Source organism: Oryctolagus cuniculus, chromosome X (assembly GCF_964237555.1).
Source record: "Oryctolagus cuniculus chromosome X, mOryCun1.1, whole genome shotgun sequence".
Classification (NCBI taxonomy): Eukaryota; Metazoa; Chordata; class Mammalia; order Lagomorpha; family Leporidae; genus Oryctolagus; species Oryctolagus cuniculus.
In genome coordinates this window covers 46,174,321-46,189,542 of record NC_091453.1, presented here as the reverse complement: position 1 = coordinate 46,189,542, position 15,222 = coordinate 46,174,321, and the positions used below count along the sequence as shown (strand labels likewise).

Here is a 15,222-nt window from a genome sequence, read left to right as displayed (position 1 = left end):
TATACATAATGTCTACTCTGAGGCTTATCATCACTTTAGATTTCATGTGACTCGTCAGTGGTCTCAGCAAAAAATTAGATTTGAGTTGCCTGTAAGCTCTGAGTGAGTCATCAGGGAGAAGGAACAACCAAAAAAGCTAATGTAATCTTATGTTAATAAAGGCCTAAAGTGTGCAGCAGAAAAGAGATATCAGAGAGAGGCTTGCAAGCTACTTCAGGCTGAGATCCACATGGCAGTAAAGGATTGGGCTTGGCTTTGCTCAGTCCCAAACTCATTGTTAATAGTTTACTCAAATTTGAACAAGCTCAGAGGCACTGAGTCATGTTCACCCAATTCACTGGCACTCAATGCATAAAACATAATGGACCCTGGGAGACATGGCTGGATGGGCTCCTAACATAAGCCATTTATCCATTTTGCTCTCTTCTGAGTATGAATCTATTCAGAAGAGCAGACCCCAACTAAGGAGACTTCTTGGAGAGTAAAGCATTGAGAAAAAGGGATTTGGAAACCATTGTGGGTATTTTTTCAAAGTCAATGAACTGTGTTCCCTAGTTTTAAGGAGTATCTCTCTCTGTGGTCCAAGTTAATAGATTCAGTGCCCTCTCAATTTGAACAGAGATAGAGTTATAAAGACACTTTCTTTTTGTCTTTACTGCACAAAAAAACCTCCTCTCAACATTGTTAAAGCAATGCAACAGCTACCACAGATATATAGATAGATAGATAGATAGATAGATAGATAGATATAAAATCAGTATGACAAAAAGGAAAAGGGAGGGGAGACACACACATATACACAGAGAGACAGAAAGAGAGAGAGAGAGATTCCATCCGCCAGTTCAATCCCCTAATGTCCACAACAGGCCACACCAGTGCCAAGAACCAAGTACATGATTCATTGTCTTCCAGGCACATTATCAGGAAGCTGATGTCACAAGAGTAACTACTTGGGACTTCGTGTCCTACTTCTGTTTTTTTTTTTTCCTTAAGATTTATTTATTTACTTGAAAGGCAGAATTGTGGAGAGATTGGAAGAGAGAGAGAGAGAGAGAGAGAGAGAGAGGGAGAGAGGGAGAGAGGGAGAGAGGGAAAGAGAGAGAGAGAGACCTTCCATCTGCTGGTTTACTCCTCAAATGGCCACCATGGTCAGGGTTGGGCCAAGCAGAATCCAGGAGTGTGGAACTCCATCTGGGTCTCCCACGAAGGTGCCAGGGGTCCAAGCACTTGGTCCATCTTCTACTTCCTTCTCAGGTGCATTAACAGGGAGCTGGATGCGAAACGGAGCAGTTGGGACTTGAACCAGTGACCATATGGGATGCCAGAATCACAGGCAGTGGCTTAGCCTGCTGGGCCACAACACCATCCCACACCCTTTTAAATACGTATTTATATGAAAGGTAGAGTTACAGAGACAGGGAAAGACAGAAAGTTTCCTGTTTCTGAAGGTGCTTCTCATTTAGAATTTATAGCTCCCTTAAAGGGTCCAGAAATGAAAAATAACATTCTATTTTCCAATTTTTAAAGATTTGGTTATTTATTTGAAAGGCAGAGTTACAGAGAGGCAGAGGCAGAGAGAGAGAGAGAAAGAGAGAGAGAGAGAGAGAGAGAGAGAGGTCTTCCATCTGCTGGTACACTTTCCAGATGGCCACAATGGCCAGAGCTGGGCCAATCTGAAGCCGGGAGCCAGGAGCTTCTTCCGGGTCTCCCACTTGGGTGCAAGGGCCCAAGGACTTGGGCCATCTTCTACTGCTTTCCTAGGCCATAGTAGAGAGCTGGATTGGAAGTGTAGCAGCCGGTACTCGAATTGGTGTCCATATAGAATGCCAGCACTACAGGCGGTGGCTTTACCTGCTACGCCACAGTGCCGGCCCCTAGCTTTCTATTTTCCTTCGAATTATCATGACTCACTTTAATATTTTAGCTCTAGTCTCCAAATATTAGAAGACAGTCACATATGGACCTTGTGGCAAGGCAGAAAGCAAGGTGAGAACAGAACTAAAATGCAGGTCCTAGGAGAAACAGTTCCAAGAGTTGGATCTCTACCTTTGAGAAGATTAAGTGAGGCATAATGGAGGACATCTTCAGACATAGAAGGAGCTGTTACAGTTTAAAGAGTAAAGAAGGGGCCGGCACTGTGGCGCAGCGGGTTAACGCCCTGGCCTGAAGTGCCGGCATCCCATATGGGTGCCCGTTCGAGGCCCGGCTGCTCCACTTCCGATCCAGCTCTCTGCTGTGGCCTGGAAAAGCAGTGAAGATGACCCAAGGCCTTGGGCCCCTGCACCCTTGTGGGAAATCCGGAAGAAGCTCTTGGCTCCTGGCTTCGGATCGGTGCACCTCCGGCCATTGCGGTCAATTGGGGAGTGAACCAGCGGATGGAAGACCTCTCTCTGCTCTACCTCTCTCTGTAACTCTGTCTTTAAACAAACAAAGAAACACAGTAAAGAAAACAGAAACTGTGTTCAAGCTAGGAGCTGTGGAGGACCTGTGGACACAAGCCACAGAAAGACAAACTTTAATTTAAGCCAAGGAAGAATTTTCAGTCAGAGCTGTTTATGGAGGGAAGACAAATTTTACACAGCAAATGTGTAAGCAATGGTTGCCTCGGGTATTGATGGCCGCAACACCCTTCGGTTAACACTTCAGCCTCACAGGCAAGGCAGAGGCATTGCATGGCAATGGCACATTTGACAGATATGGAAGCCAATGAATCTGTTTGTCAGTTTCTTCATTATTAACATTCCAGTCACCAACACCCAACTGATTTTGTTTGCTTCTTTGTTGTTTAGTTAGACCATGCCTTTTGAGTTTTTTTCTCCTTTTCACTGCCAGGAGGTTATACAGCCTCATGAGTTCCCAGCTAACTGAAATACTAAAAGGGCACATGGAAGTATTCCAGAGTCTGACTGTCTCACTTGCCTGTGAAATGCCCTTCCAAACTGTCAAGAAGCATAATTACATCCCAGCTGGAGGCTGGTGATAGCCCTCTTTCCCATCTACTTCCTTGCCTTTTTCTTACTCTTTTTTTGTAAAGATCTTATTTATTTATTTGAGAAGTAGAGTTACAGACAGAGAGAGGGAGAGTCAGAGAGAAAGGTCTTCCAACCACTGGTTCACTCCCCAAATGGCTGCAACGGCCAGAGCTGGGACATTCCGAAGCTAGGAGCCAGGAGCTTCTGGGTATCACCCACAGATGCAGCGTCCTAAGCATCATCCTCCACTGCCTCCCCAGGCCACATGCTGGATTGGAAGAGGAGCAGCTGAACGCAAATTAGCGCCGATATGGGATGCTGGCGGTGCAGGTGGAGGCTTAGCCCCTGCACCACAGCTCTGGCACCTTTCCTTACTCTTTACTTCCCCTAAACTTTCACTTTTTTCCTCACCTCCTTTCCCATTTATCCTCTCCCTATCTTCCTCCATCCTTCCCTCTCCCTTTCTCTTCCTCTATTCCCTCAAAGTTTTCCTCCCAACCTAACTATTATTTCTATACCTTTATTAGGATGTCTTCTGTACACGGCTTACAAATTCCTCAGGGTTAGGCACAAAACACTTATAATTCTCCAGAGACTTTTTCTTTTATCTGTTAGTTCTTGTCTTTCTTGCCATATTCCCAGGTAAGGGCTGTCTTGGAGTCAGAGACCTCTGTCTGATATGGTCCTAAGTTCAACAGGTTTATGTACCACTGATAGCTAGTACAAGCACTTGCAACTTCCATACATTTATTTATTGATTCAGTTAACAAGATCTGCTATATTTCAGGTGCTGTTTAAGGTCCTAGAGACACAGCAGTGAAAAAGGAAGATAAGATCTCTGTCCTAGTAGGGTTTACATTGTAATAAGGGAGACACACAATAAAAAGTAAAACCACTAAAGGGCATTCTGGATATAGGGTTTTCATTTTACTACTCCAAAGGTAACCTGACTAGTTTTTAAGACCCTAGGTTGTGATTGTTAATGTTTCCTCTATTTATAAATCCAATCTACCCAGATGAATGATTATACAGGGACAGCACTTTTTCTGTTGCCACACATCTCTGCTCCTATGTCCATCATCTCTCCTCATTCCCCATTAATTCCAGAGCTGCACACATTAACTGCTATGGAGTAAATATTCAGTAAATATTTAATTAATAATATTCCATTGCTATGGCAGGGAAAGGGTGTATCAGCCTCCCAATAGGGGAAGTAGGAATACATCGTGACTTACTTGGGAAGGTGAACCCCTTTCTGTAAACCTAAGTAGCCAAGTTCCAGGATCTTGCCCCTAATTCCTGTATCTCCTCTATATAATCTAGCATTTGCTTAAATGCCCATTACGTGTACTGGAGCTGTAACTACATCTTGCAAGAATTGTCTAGGGAGTTCCTACAGTGGGATCAGGTATTGTGGTGCAGTGGGTTAAGCCACAAATTGGGACACCCATCTTCTATACAGAGTTCCAGTTTCAGTATTGGCTACACTGTTTCAGATCCAGCTCTCTGGTAATTGTTCCTGCAAAGCAGTGGATGATGGCTAAAGTATTCAAGTTCCTGCCACCAATATGGGATAACTGGATAGAGTTTCTGGCTCCTGGCTTCAGCCTGGCCCATCCCCAGCTGTTGTGACCATTCAGGGAACAAACCAGCAGATGGAAAACCAATCTCTCTCTCTCTCTCTCTCTCTCTCTCTCTCTCTCTTTCTGTGTGTGTGTGCCACTGTGTCACGTTGCCTCTCAAATAAATGAATAAATAGGTCTTTAAAAAAAAAGAAATACCTACTATATGTAAAGCGCTTAGACCACTCAGATTGTAAACTTTGTGCTAAGACAGGGAGACAGACTACGATTAACTGAGAAACAAACCAACATTTTTAGCAATTGAGAATTTATATGTAGGTGGATAGTAGTGGTCACTGAGCCCTGGTGACAGGAAACTAGGATAGGACCTAGGCAGGCAAGCTTAATTAATGTTCAGACTGAGTGTTGCTATGTATAACAGAGCGGGTGACCACATCTCTGCAAATGAGATACAATGACACACATAAAACACTTGAACAATATGGAAACTAATTGAATTTTGCTTTGATGAGTCAGAAGGCAGTTTGCGGTCCTGTAAAATCTTCAGGTTCACTGTGATGAATATTAGCTATGGGGACACAGGACTGCAGGGCAAGTTTCATTTAGTTTTAATTCAGAAAATATTTTTTTTTAGGTGGCAGACACTTACCTATCCAGCTAACACTAAAGGTATGAATGAAAGGATGCAAACTATAACACTGCCCTTCAAAAAGTTCATAGTTTAAATAATTAAATAAAAGCATTTATTAAGACAATTCACTCTTTTTTTAAGATTTTATTTATTTATTTGCGAAGTAGAGTTACAGACAGTGAGAAGGAGAGACAGAGAGAAAGGTCTTCCTTCCCTAAATGGTCGCAATGGCCGGAGCTGCCCCAATCTGAAGCCAGGACTCAGGTGCTTCTTCCCGGTCTCCCATGCGGGTGCAGGGGCCCAAAGACTTGAGCCATCTTCTACTGCTTTCCCAGGCCACCGCAGAGAGCTGGATTGGAAGAGTAGAAGCCAAGACTAGAACCGGTGCCCATGTGGGATGCTGGTGCCACAGGCAGAGGATTAACCTACGGCGCCATGGTGCTGGCCTTGACAATTTACTCTTGAAGAGAAACTGTGATGTATGTAGAAAGAAACTTTAATGCTATAAAGAAAAGCATTAAAGTGTCCCTGGGGGAACATGGACAAGACTTGTGGAGTTTTATTTATATTTAGAGAAATAGAAGGGAATTTTTCATGGTTTAGGCTGGCTATTCAAGTTAGGGTTAGATATCTATAAGTGAAGAAGGAAAAGCACATTCCTGATGAGGGGTACAGAATGAGCAAAGGCAAAAAGACAGGAAAGGACTGTATGTACTGATGGAATTTTGAGTCGTAACCAATTGCTTTTTTTCCAATGATAGTATATATGATACACAAAGAAAAATGAGACTACAACTAGTCTGGGAACAAGTCAGGCATTGTCCAGAACTGAATGAGTATCTGCTGAGTGTCCCACTACACACTACGCTCAGTATCCCATAATGCTGGGCTAAGTGTTTGGGCAGAGCAGGAGGGAGCTATAGAAGGAGTCTGAGCAGGTGAATGACTTGATCAGAGTTGTGCTTTAGAAAAATTTCTTTTATAGCATCATGGGAATGAAAAAGAGAGATTACAAACATAAAAACCCAGTGGCAGACTATTGTAGTCATCTAAGGAAGAAATGGCTAGATAATCAGCCTCATAGCTAATGTTTGTAATGATTCTGTGTTGATCTCTCTGGTTCCATTTCCGATCCTTTTCTTCCTGTTCTGTGTTCATGGAGGCTGACCTCTATGGGCTACATTACCCAGGTTTTCTCAACCTCTGACTTTTGTTTGTCTTAGATTAATGGGAGACATTAACTAGGGATTGAACAATAAGAGAAGAGATAAGGCAATGAATGACTCCACCTCTTCCACTCTTCCTGTAACATTATCATTCTGACAATGGCTGTACTCTTCTACCCAAAGCCATAGCTGCTATTGCATAGAGAGATTACAAACATAAAATCCCTCTTTCAAATGAACAACTTTCTCTGGATTCTAGTAACACCAATTCCTCCCCTTGTCCATTCAGGCTTAGGGGTGGTAATAGCTTCCTGCTGTTGCTTGAAACTAGATGGTTCACAGTCACTTTTCAATTCCTTGATTCCCTTAAATCTGTCCTCAACTCTATAAATATACCTTCATTTAATACCTTGTGAAATTCTGAGCGTGCCTTCTGCTTCCTACCAGTACTCTGACTAATATACATTCATTATCTTCCTTACTTGTAACCTCATGATTAATAATTTCTCAGATATGCACATCATGTTGGTGTTTACAAAATACTTTCGCTTCCCTTATCTCTTTTAATTTGCACACAAAAATCAAAATAATTCTTCAAAATGCGAATAAGATCATAACACTTCCCTGCTCAAAACCCTCCAGTAGCCCAACATGCTCGGAATTAATCTAAAGTCATTATCATAGCCTGAAAGTCTGCAAATAATTTGGCTCCTCATATTTCTCTTACTACATCTCCTACTTCTCACTGTGCTACAACCAATTAAAGCACACTGGTCGAAGACTATCAGGAATATATTTGTTGTCAAAGAAAGTCAGATTTACATAACTTGCCTCAGTAAAGGAACATGTATATCAGAAGAAATTTGGGACATAAGAAACTGAGAGGTGTAGTTAGTCATTAGATAATATTGGCAAAAGTAGTCAGCATTTGCAAACTTGGTGATTTGCAGAAAGTCAGTAGTCTTCTATTTAGAGCATGTGAATATGTAGTTCTACCATCCAATTAGCTTGCCTGTAGTCTTATCTATTTTTTTTAATTTTTATATTTTATTCATTTGAAAGACAGAGATACAGAGAGGTAGGAACATAGAGAGAGGTCTTCCATCCGCTGGTTCACTCCCCAGATGGCCGTAATGTCCAGAGCTGCGCCGGTCCGAAACCAGGAGACAGGAGCTTCTTCTGGGTCTCCCACATGGGTGCAGGGGCTCAAGGACTTGGGCCATCTTCTACTGCTATCCCAGGCCATAGCAGAGAGCTGGATCAGAAAAGGAGCAGCTGGGACTAGAACCAGCACCCATATGGGATGCTGGCGCTTTAGGCCAGGGCTTTAACCTGCTGTGCCACAGCGCCAGCCCCCTGTAGTCTTATCTAAACATATATGTATGAATGAGCCACTGTTAAAAGAGGTTGACCTTTAGCTGTGCATGCTTATGGTTTGGTTTTGTACTATTTGTCTGTTTTAGGATCACAATGCAGTTCTGTGGTTTCTGCATCAATTCTCAAGCTTCATTGACCTCCTTTGCTATTCTTCTATATCTTAAGCATATACCTATCTTAAGGCATTTGCACCTTCTTTTCCTTTTGCCTGAAGTGGTCTTGCCTTTATGGGCTTTTGTTTGTCTCCTTCTAACCCATCAGTTCTCTGCTTAAATGTTACCTCTCTGGGAAGTCCTTCCTTGCTCATCCTATGTAGAAAAGCGACTTCCATCTATAATTCTCTATTCCACAACTGCCTATTATTTACAGCAATTATCACCACCTGATACACATATACACACACACATGTAAAATGTAATTTTAGTTCATCTTCGACATCTCTATGTCCCAAAAGCCCAACACAGTGCCTTACATAATACTAATATATGTGTGCACTCCCTGGAAATTAAATAAGCTAAACTTTGTTTTCCCCATTCTACATATCAAGAATGTGAGGTTTCAAAAGGTGCAACAACTGGTTAAAACCAATGTGCATTAAGGAAAGATCTAGGACTGAATCTCAGGCCCATTAGCTGAGCTGTGGCCCAGTTTTACAAAGGGTCAGACAAATTGATAGCAGGAAAAGGTTTTACAGGATTAGAGAGGAAGCCTGCGCTATTTGTCTTCCAAATGCAGTGCTTCTTCTTGAGTCAGAAACAGATCATAGAAAGTAATTTACTTCACAACTCAGCTCTGAATTTAAGTACCAGAGAAATATTGTCAGACATAGAGGTACATTTTGACAAGTTCAGAATTCTCTTATTTTATGTTTTTTTTTTTTTTCCAGAGAAAGAGATCATGTAGCAGTCTATATGGGTGGATGAATCCTTTGGGAAAGAAAGGGGTATTGGTGGTTTTGATTACCATAGATAGATTCCATGGAAAGTTCAGGCAGATAATTGGATTTCCGGCAGTTGAACTTTGGAGGTATTAGGTCCTCTCTGTGATTCCTTCATCATAGAGCCTCAAAGACTAAGCATATCATTTAAGTATGATGTACCTGAGTGAAATAAAAAAATGGATACCTGAGAAGGAGAGACAACAGAATCCAACAGGAAAATCCAAGGCAATTCTGTTTGCATTCTGAATCTATTGTTAGCTGTTTCCTATGGGTTAACATGTCCCACACGGGTGGCATAGGCCCAAGTACTTATGCAATCTTCTACTGCTTTTCCAGGAACATTATCAGGAAGCTACATAGAAAGCAGAGCAGCCAGGACTTGAACCAGTACTCTGATATAGGAAGCTGTTATCACAGGCAGCAGCTTAACCTGCTGAGCCACAACACTAGCCCCTGAGCCTCAATTTTCATCATCAATGTAAAGGTAGTCATCATTACACTAACATGATTAAAATAGGTATTACATAGTCATTATTACCTATCTGAGTGGGTTTGTGGTGAAGATGAGATAACACAAGCCCAATGTCTCACACATACTTATATGACTATTTTTTTTTGGAAAGGTAGAGTCATAGTGAGAGAGAGAGAGAGTAAGGTCTTCCTTCCATTAGTTCACTCCCCAAATGGCCACTATGGTTGGCGCTGCACCAATCCGAAGCCAGGAGCCAGATGCTTCCTCCTGGTCTTCCACGTGGGTACAGGGGCCCAAGCACTTGGGCCATCCTCCACTGCACTCCCGGGCCACAGCAAAGAGCTGGACTGGAAGAGGAGCAGCCGGGACTAGAACCTGGCACCCATATGGGATGCTGGCACCGCAGGCGGAGGATTAACCAATTGAGCCATGGCGCCAGCCCTATATGACTATTCAAATGTCATTGTTAAGAGTAGATTGGATACTTTCCAAGAACAGCTAAAAAATTTGGGTGGGATTAAATTGACTCCTGGAGCTTCCAGATAGATCCATTCAATTCTATTTAATTTCCAGACAGTAATGTAAGGGAGCATTCTAGGTATTATAAATCCCAGGAACTGAGAGGTCATATTCAGAAAATAGTAAGTCATCCAGTACAACCGAAGCATACAGCAGAAGAAAGGAAAAAAAAGAGACATGATGTTGGAAAGAGGAGGACAGATGAGAGCAAAGTCATAGAGATAAAATCAAAAGAAACCCTAAAATACTTATGACAAATTACTATTTCCAAAAACTTTTCTATCAGCGCACAAACTTCTAAATCTGCTTGTTATCTCACTTCACCTTTTCAATATACTTCTGTGTACATTTATTCATTCATTTTACAAGTATGTATTCAGTATTAATTATGTATTTCCAGGAACCTTTTAAGTGCTAGAATATATCACTAAACAAAACAGTTCAAAATTCATGCTTATGTGGATCTTCCATCCTATCCCATGAGACAGGTTCTACATGCACAATTTCCATTATACATAAAACTGCTGCTCAGACTGGGAAGATGACTTATTCATTGTATCATAACTAATAAATAATTGAACCTACATTCAAACTCCTAAGTCCAACATCCAAGTCACTCTATTTGATCAATTTTGAAAACTTATTGGATAAGGGGAACAAAGGACAAAAAGGAGTCTACTATGGTCCTGATGGCTTGGAAGTGGAAGCTTGGCAAGTTCACTCAATAACATGCGTAGCACTTTATTTATTTTATATGAAGCTTATTATGAGCTAAGCATTGCCGTTGCTCTGTTTTGCAAATAATATCTTATTTAATCTGCTTAATCCTCACACATACCCTAGAATAAGGTAATTTTAGATCCTCATTTTACAGATGAGAAAATTGAAACACAGGCTAAGTAACTTGCCTAAGATGACACAACCTGACACAACCATTAAGGGCTGGAGACTGTACATTATCTCAGACATTCTAGACCCCAATTCTTTCTTCTTAATTCTCTCATTATTAATGAAAGAAGATGAACAGTATGATTACAAAACATGAGCGCACACAGAGAATCCAAAGTCTGAGGAAGCCTGACATGGACTTAAGAACAACAGCTCAATCTCAGGGACCTTGATTCTCTGCCATTAAGTCACATCTGGGAGACCTTAGGCAAGTACCTTCTCCTCAATAAAGATGTGCTTTCTTCATTGAAAAAAAAGAAACTGAATATCCGTGCTCTATATCCCTCCCATTACAAATATATTAGAATAATGAAATGAGGTAACTGAAATGAAGGTTCATTGTGGGGTATCAGGTACTATACACATGACAGTTGACAATTCTATTTCCCAAAGGCTACACTGTACAGCTGACCCAGAAAAGGTAGAAAAGAAATTCTTCATATTACTCCTGGACCAAAAATCCTGCCATGTAGCCTTAGCTACTGGAAGTGAAGGGGACGCATGAGATGAGGATGCAGAAAGCCTGGGTGTTGACCACTCCCAAAGCCAAGACTATTTCTGCCTGGGATATTGTGCTACCTTCATTTGGCTGCTTATTCTGTCAGAGCTGTATTAGGCACCTTACCTGGGGGAAAGAAAAGTAAAATGGAGCAGGCCCTGAGGCATAGTGAGTTAACACACTACTTGGGACACCAGCATCCTATATCAGAGTAGTGGTTGGAGTCCTGGTTACTCTTCTTCCAATCCAGCTTCCTGCTAATGCAACTGGTGAGCAATAGATGATGGCTCAAGGACGTGGGACCCTGTCTCCTACATGGGAGACCCAGATACAACTACTGGCTTCTGGATTCAGACAGGCCCAGCCCTGGTTGTTGCAGCCACTTGGGGGAGTGAACCAGCAGATGGGGAATCTTGATCTCTCTCTCTCTCTCTCTCAACCTCCCACCTTCACCCCCTCCCTGCTCTCCTTCTGATTTTCTGCTTTTCAAGTAAATAAATACATCTTTTTGATCAAAGAAACAAAAATATAATGGATTCATTTATACCAATTGCATGGCTATTTTCCTGACTGCTCTAGCAGACAGAGAATAGAGGAGTGATTGGAGTAGCAGAACCCAAGTGAGGTATTAACCATGGAGTGTGAATCTGAAACCCAACAAAGATTGGTAAATACAGACACCTGAAATGTAGACAAGACATGAGAGGCAAAATAAGGAGGAAATGGAAGGGAGGAGGAAGGAGGCAAGAGGGGGGCCGGCGCCGCAGCTCACTAGGCTAATCCTCCGCCTTGCGGTGCCGGCACACCAGGTTCTAGTCCCGGTCGGGGCGCCGGATTCTGTCCTGGTTGCCCCTCTTCCAGGCCAGCTCTCTGCTGTGGCCAGGGAGGGCAGTGGAGGATAGGCCCAAGTGCTTGGGCCCTGCACCCCATGGGAGACCAGGAGAAGTACCTGGCTCCTGCCATCGGATCAGCGCGCTGCGCCGGCCGTGGCGGCCATTGGAGGGTGAACCAACGGCAAAGGAAGACCTTTCTCTCTGTCTCTCTCTCTCACTGTCCACTCTGCCTGTCAAAAAAAAAAAAGAGGGAAGAAACAAAAAAAGAAGAAAAGATGGAGGGGCCGGCATCGTGGCTCACTTGGCTAATCTTCCACCTGTGGTGCTGGCATCCCATATGGGCGCCAGGTTCTAGTCCCGGTTGCTCCTCTTCCAGGCCAGCTCTCTGCTGTGGCCCAGGAGAGCAGTGGAGGATGGCCCAAGTCCTTGGGCCCTGCACCTGCATGGGAGACCAGGAGAAAGCACCTGGCTCCTGGCTTCGGATCAGAGTAGCTCCAGCCGTAGAGGTCATTTTGGGGGTGAACCAATGGAAGGAAGACCTTTCTCTCTCTCTCTCTCTCTCTCTCTCTCTCTCTCTCTCTCTGTCTAATTCTGTCAAATAAAATAAATAAATAAATAAATAAGAAGAAAAGATGGAAAGACCAACATACTTGGGGTTCTAAAGCTTTACGAACATGGAAAGATCAAGGGGACCCCTTGATATTGATTTCATCTTCCTCCACAGTCTTTTCCTGATATCTGACTTCCTTGACTGGTGTGTTGTCAGACAACTCTTGAAGTAGTTTCTCTGTGGGCTTTTTCAAGCCTATTCACCCCATAACACACTTTTGTGAATAGGACTTTTCTTATCTTTCCTTCCTTCCTACCCCATCCTTGTCTGTACATCAAATTGTATGTCTATTTGCTGGCAAAATGCATATATACTAAGATGACCTATCACAGAGCCTGAAATAAAGTAGGATCTCAATATATGTTATTGAATCAATGGACAGACAGAATCTGGAGGACCCCTAAGGAAATGAGAATACTGAGCCTGAAAGAGGGCAAGTGACTAAATTAGTGTCACAAAGCAGGTGTCTTTTTCCTGATTTTTAAATTTATTTTATTTTATTTTTTGACCACTGAAAGCCAGGGATATTTTAATTTATCTTCACAGTAAATCAAAGTCATAGAACATGTACTAATATTCAAGTTGTTTGAACACTTAAGATCTCTGCACCAGAAAATGGGAACAAACACCAAATATACACTTCATCACACTACAGATGCAAATTCACAAATTCATAAGCCTTTCTCCACAAGTAGCCTTACCCTCTCAGACAACTTCACTTGGCACACATTACACTCTCTGTTGGAAAAAACTGCTGGGTCCTGAACTTTTCAGGTCTGGAACTATTTTCCTAGAGTGATTTTTCCTTGGCTTCTTGTGACAGCCCTTCTCCCTTCTCAAATCTGAAAGAATCAAGTGCATAAATCATTTCTGTCTTGTCCCCTAGATATCAGCATCTGAGTAACTGACTGCTATGTTTCCCAGCAATGGAAACTGTGGTTAGAAGGAAACCTTAACCTCCCAAGGGCTTACAGATACAGATGGCAGGTGAACCGGGAGTTTCAACCCAGCTCAAGTCAGCTGCTCCCAGGAAAAGGTTCAGGTCCAGGGGCTGCCCCCAGGATTAGTGACTGAGGGGCATTCCCTAGGCACTCCTGGAGGGAGGCATGTTGGACATCATGCCCAAGCAGTTTTAGGAACCAAGATAAGAAAACGAAAGAAGAGTGGGTGGGTGGAGGTGACATCACCCTGCAACGTTTGCAAAGGGAAACATCAACCCAATGACGTTCTAATGTCCGCACTTAAGGTACATAAAATGAGGAGAGGCACACGGATATTTTGCACTGGAGGGTCGGGTAGGCATTTTCTGCTTTCCTCTCTTGTAAAATGGTCACCAAAGTACACCCTTCAGAGTGTCACGGTGATGTCTGACACTGCCTCTGAACTCTGCCAGCAAGTTCATCATCAGATGCCATCCCCAAACCCTGCCCCAAAAAGCTGAGCTGAGGAAAATAAGACTCATTTCTGACTTCCCCAGCTTGTAATGTGTACGGCTGGGGAGAAGGGAGGGACCCATGACCCCCAACCTCCTCGCCGTGTGAACGCCATAGCGCACCCCAGACTCTCCCGATCACCCTCGGTCCTCTCCACACAATCTGGGGACAGGCAGACTGCGCACACGCAGAGATGGAGACAAGGATCTGGTGCTGAGCTGAAGTCTCCACGTGCAGGGACGGGGCCTGTCGCCCGTGGTCCGGAGCCCCCCCAGCCCTCACAGGTGGGGTCCGCAGATGGAAGAGCTCACTTGGGGGAAGTCCAGGTCCCTTTATCTCTGGTTCTGGCAGGATCCATCCATCCCACGGTCCCCTTCTGGGAAACCTGGCCCCACACACTCACCACTTCCTGCTCGCGAGGTCTCTGGCTTCCTCTTCTCTTTAAATGTTTAAAATGTTTAAATGTTAAAATTTGCATAAGGTGAATAAATTGCATGTATTTCATATATACAAATTTAAGAGCATAATATTTCCCACCCTTCTCTCCCTTCTACCCACGCTCCTACCCTTCCTCCTCCTTCCTTTCTATTTTTTTCTGTTAATTTTTACTATGTTGTATTTCAGTTTATTTTATAACCACAAGCTTCACCCTCCACTAAACAATGAATTCAACAAGTAGTAAGCAGAGAAACCACTGTTCCTCAATAGTATAGACAGGGAATGTAAACAATAGTTTCTCTGTTTTCTCAAATGATTTGATGGCTAAAGAAGCAAGGCAGAGTCATAATTTGGACCCCTATTGGCTCCTGAACAGCATAATTATTAATAACTTTTTGAATAGTTTCTAAGGAAAAGATAACTTTTAGTAGGGTTGAACATGTAGACATGGGCATGACGAATATTCTTCAAAGACTTAACCTTTTTATGGACTCATTTTCCCAAATATAATTTTCAAAAACATTTATAATATAGTAATGTAGCTTTTCAGAGATTTTCATATTTCAACAGTTATGGATAAGAATTCCTGGTTTTCAATTTATGTATGATGCAGTTCCTATTTTCAAGAGTTAGTAGATACTTTACTGAAAGTATGTGACCTATGTTACAATCAGTTCAAAATAGAATTCACACTAAAAATAATGTCATTCTTACTTCATAAGGAGATCTACTCTCCCACGAAAGGATCCTGAAAAACGTGTTTCTGAAGGCAACATTTGTTTTGCAGGGTGTGTGTGTGTG

At 42.7% G+C, this 15,222-nt stretch overlaps 1 pseudogene; it reads left to right on the top strand.

The window, feature by feature from the left end:
* Positions 1 to 15,222, top strand: part of LOC100339270 (SWI/SNF-related matrix-associated actin-dependent regulator of chromatin subfamily E member 1-like) — a 119,753-nt pseudogene that overhangs the window by 87,550 nt on the left and 16,981 nt on the right.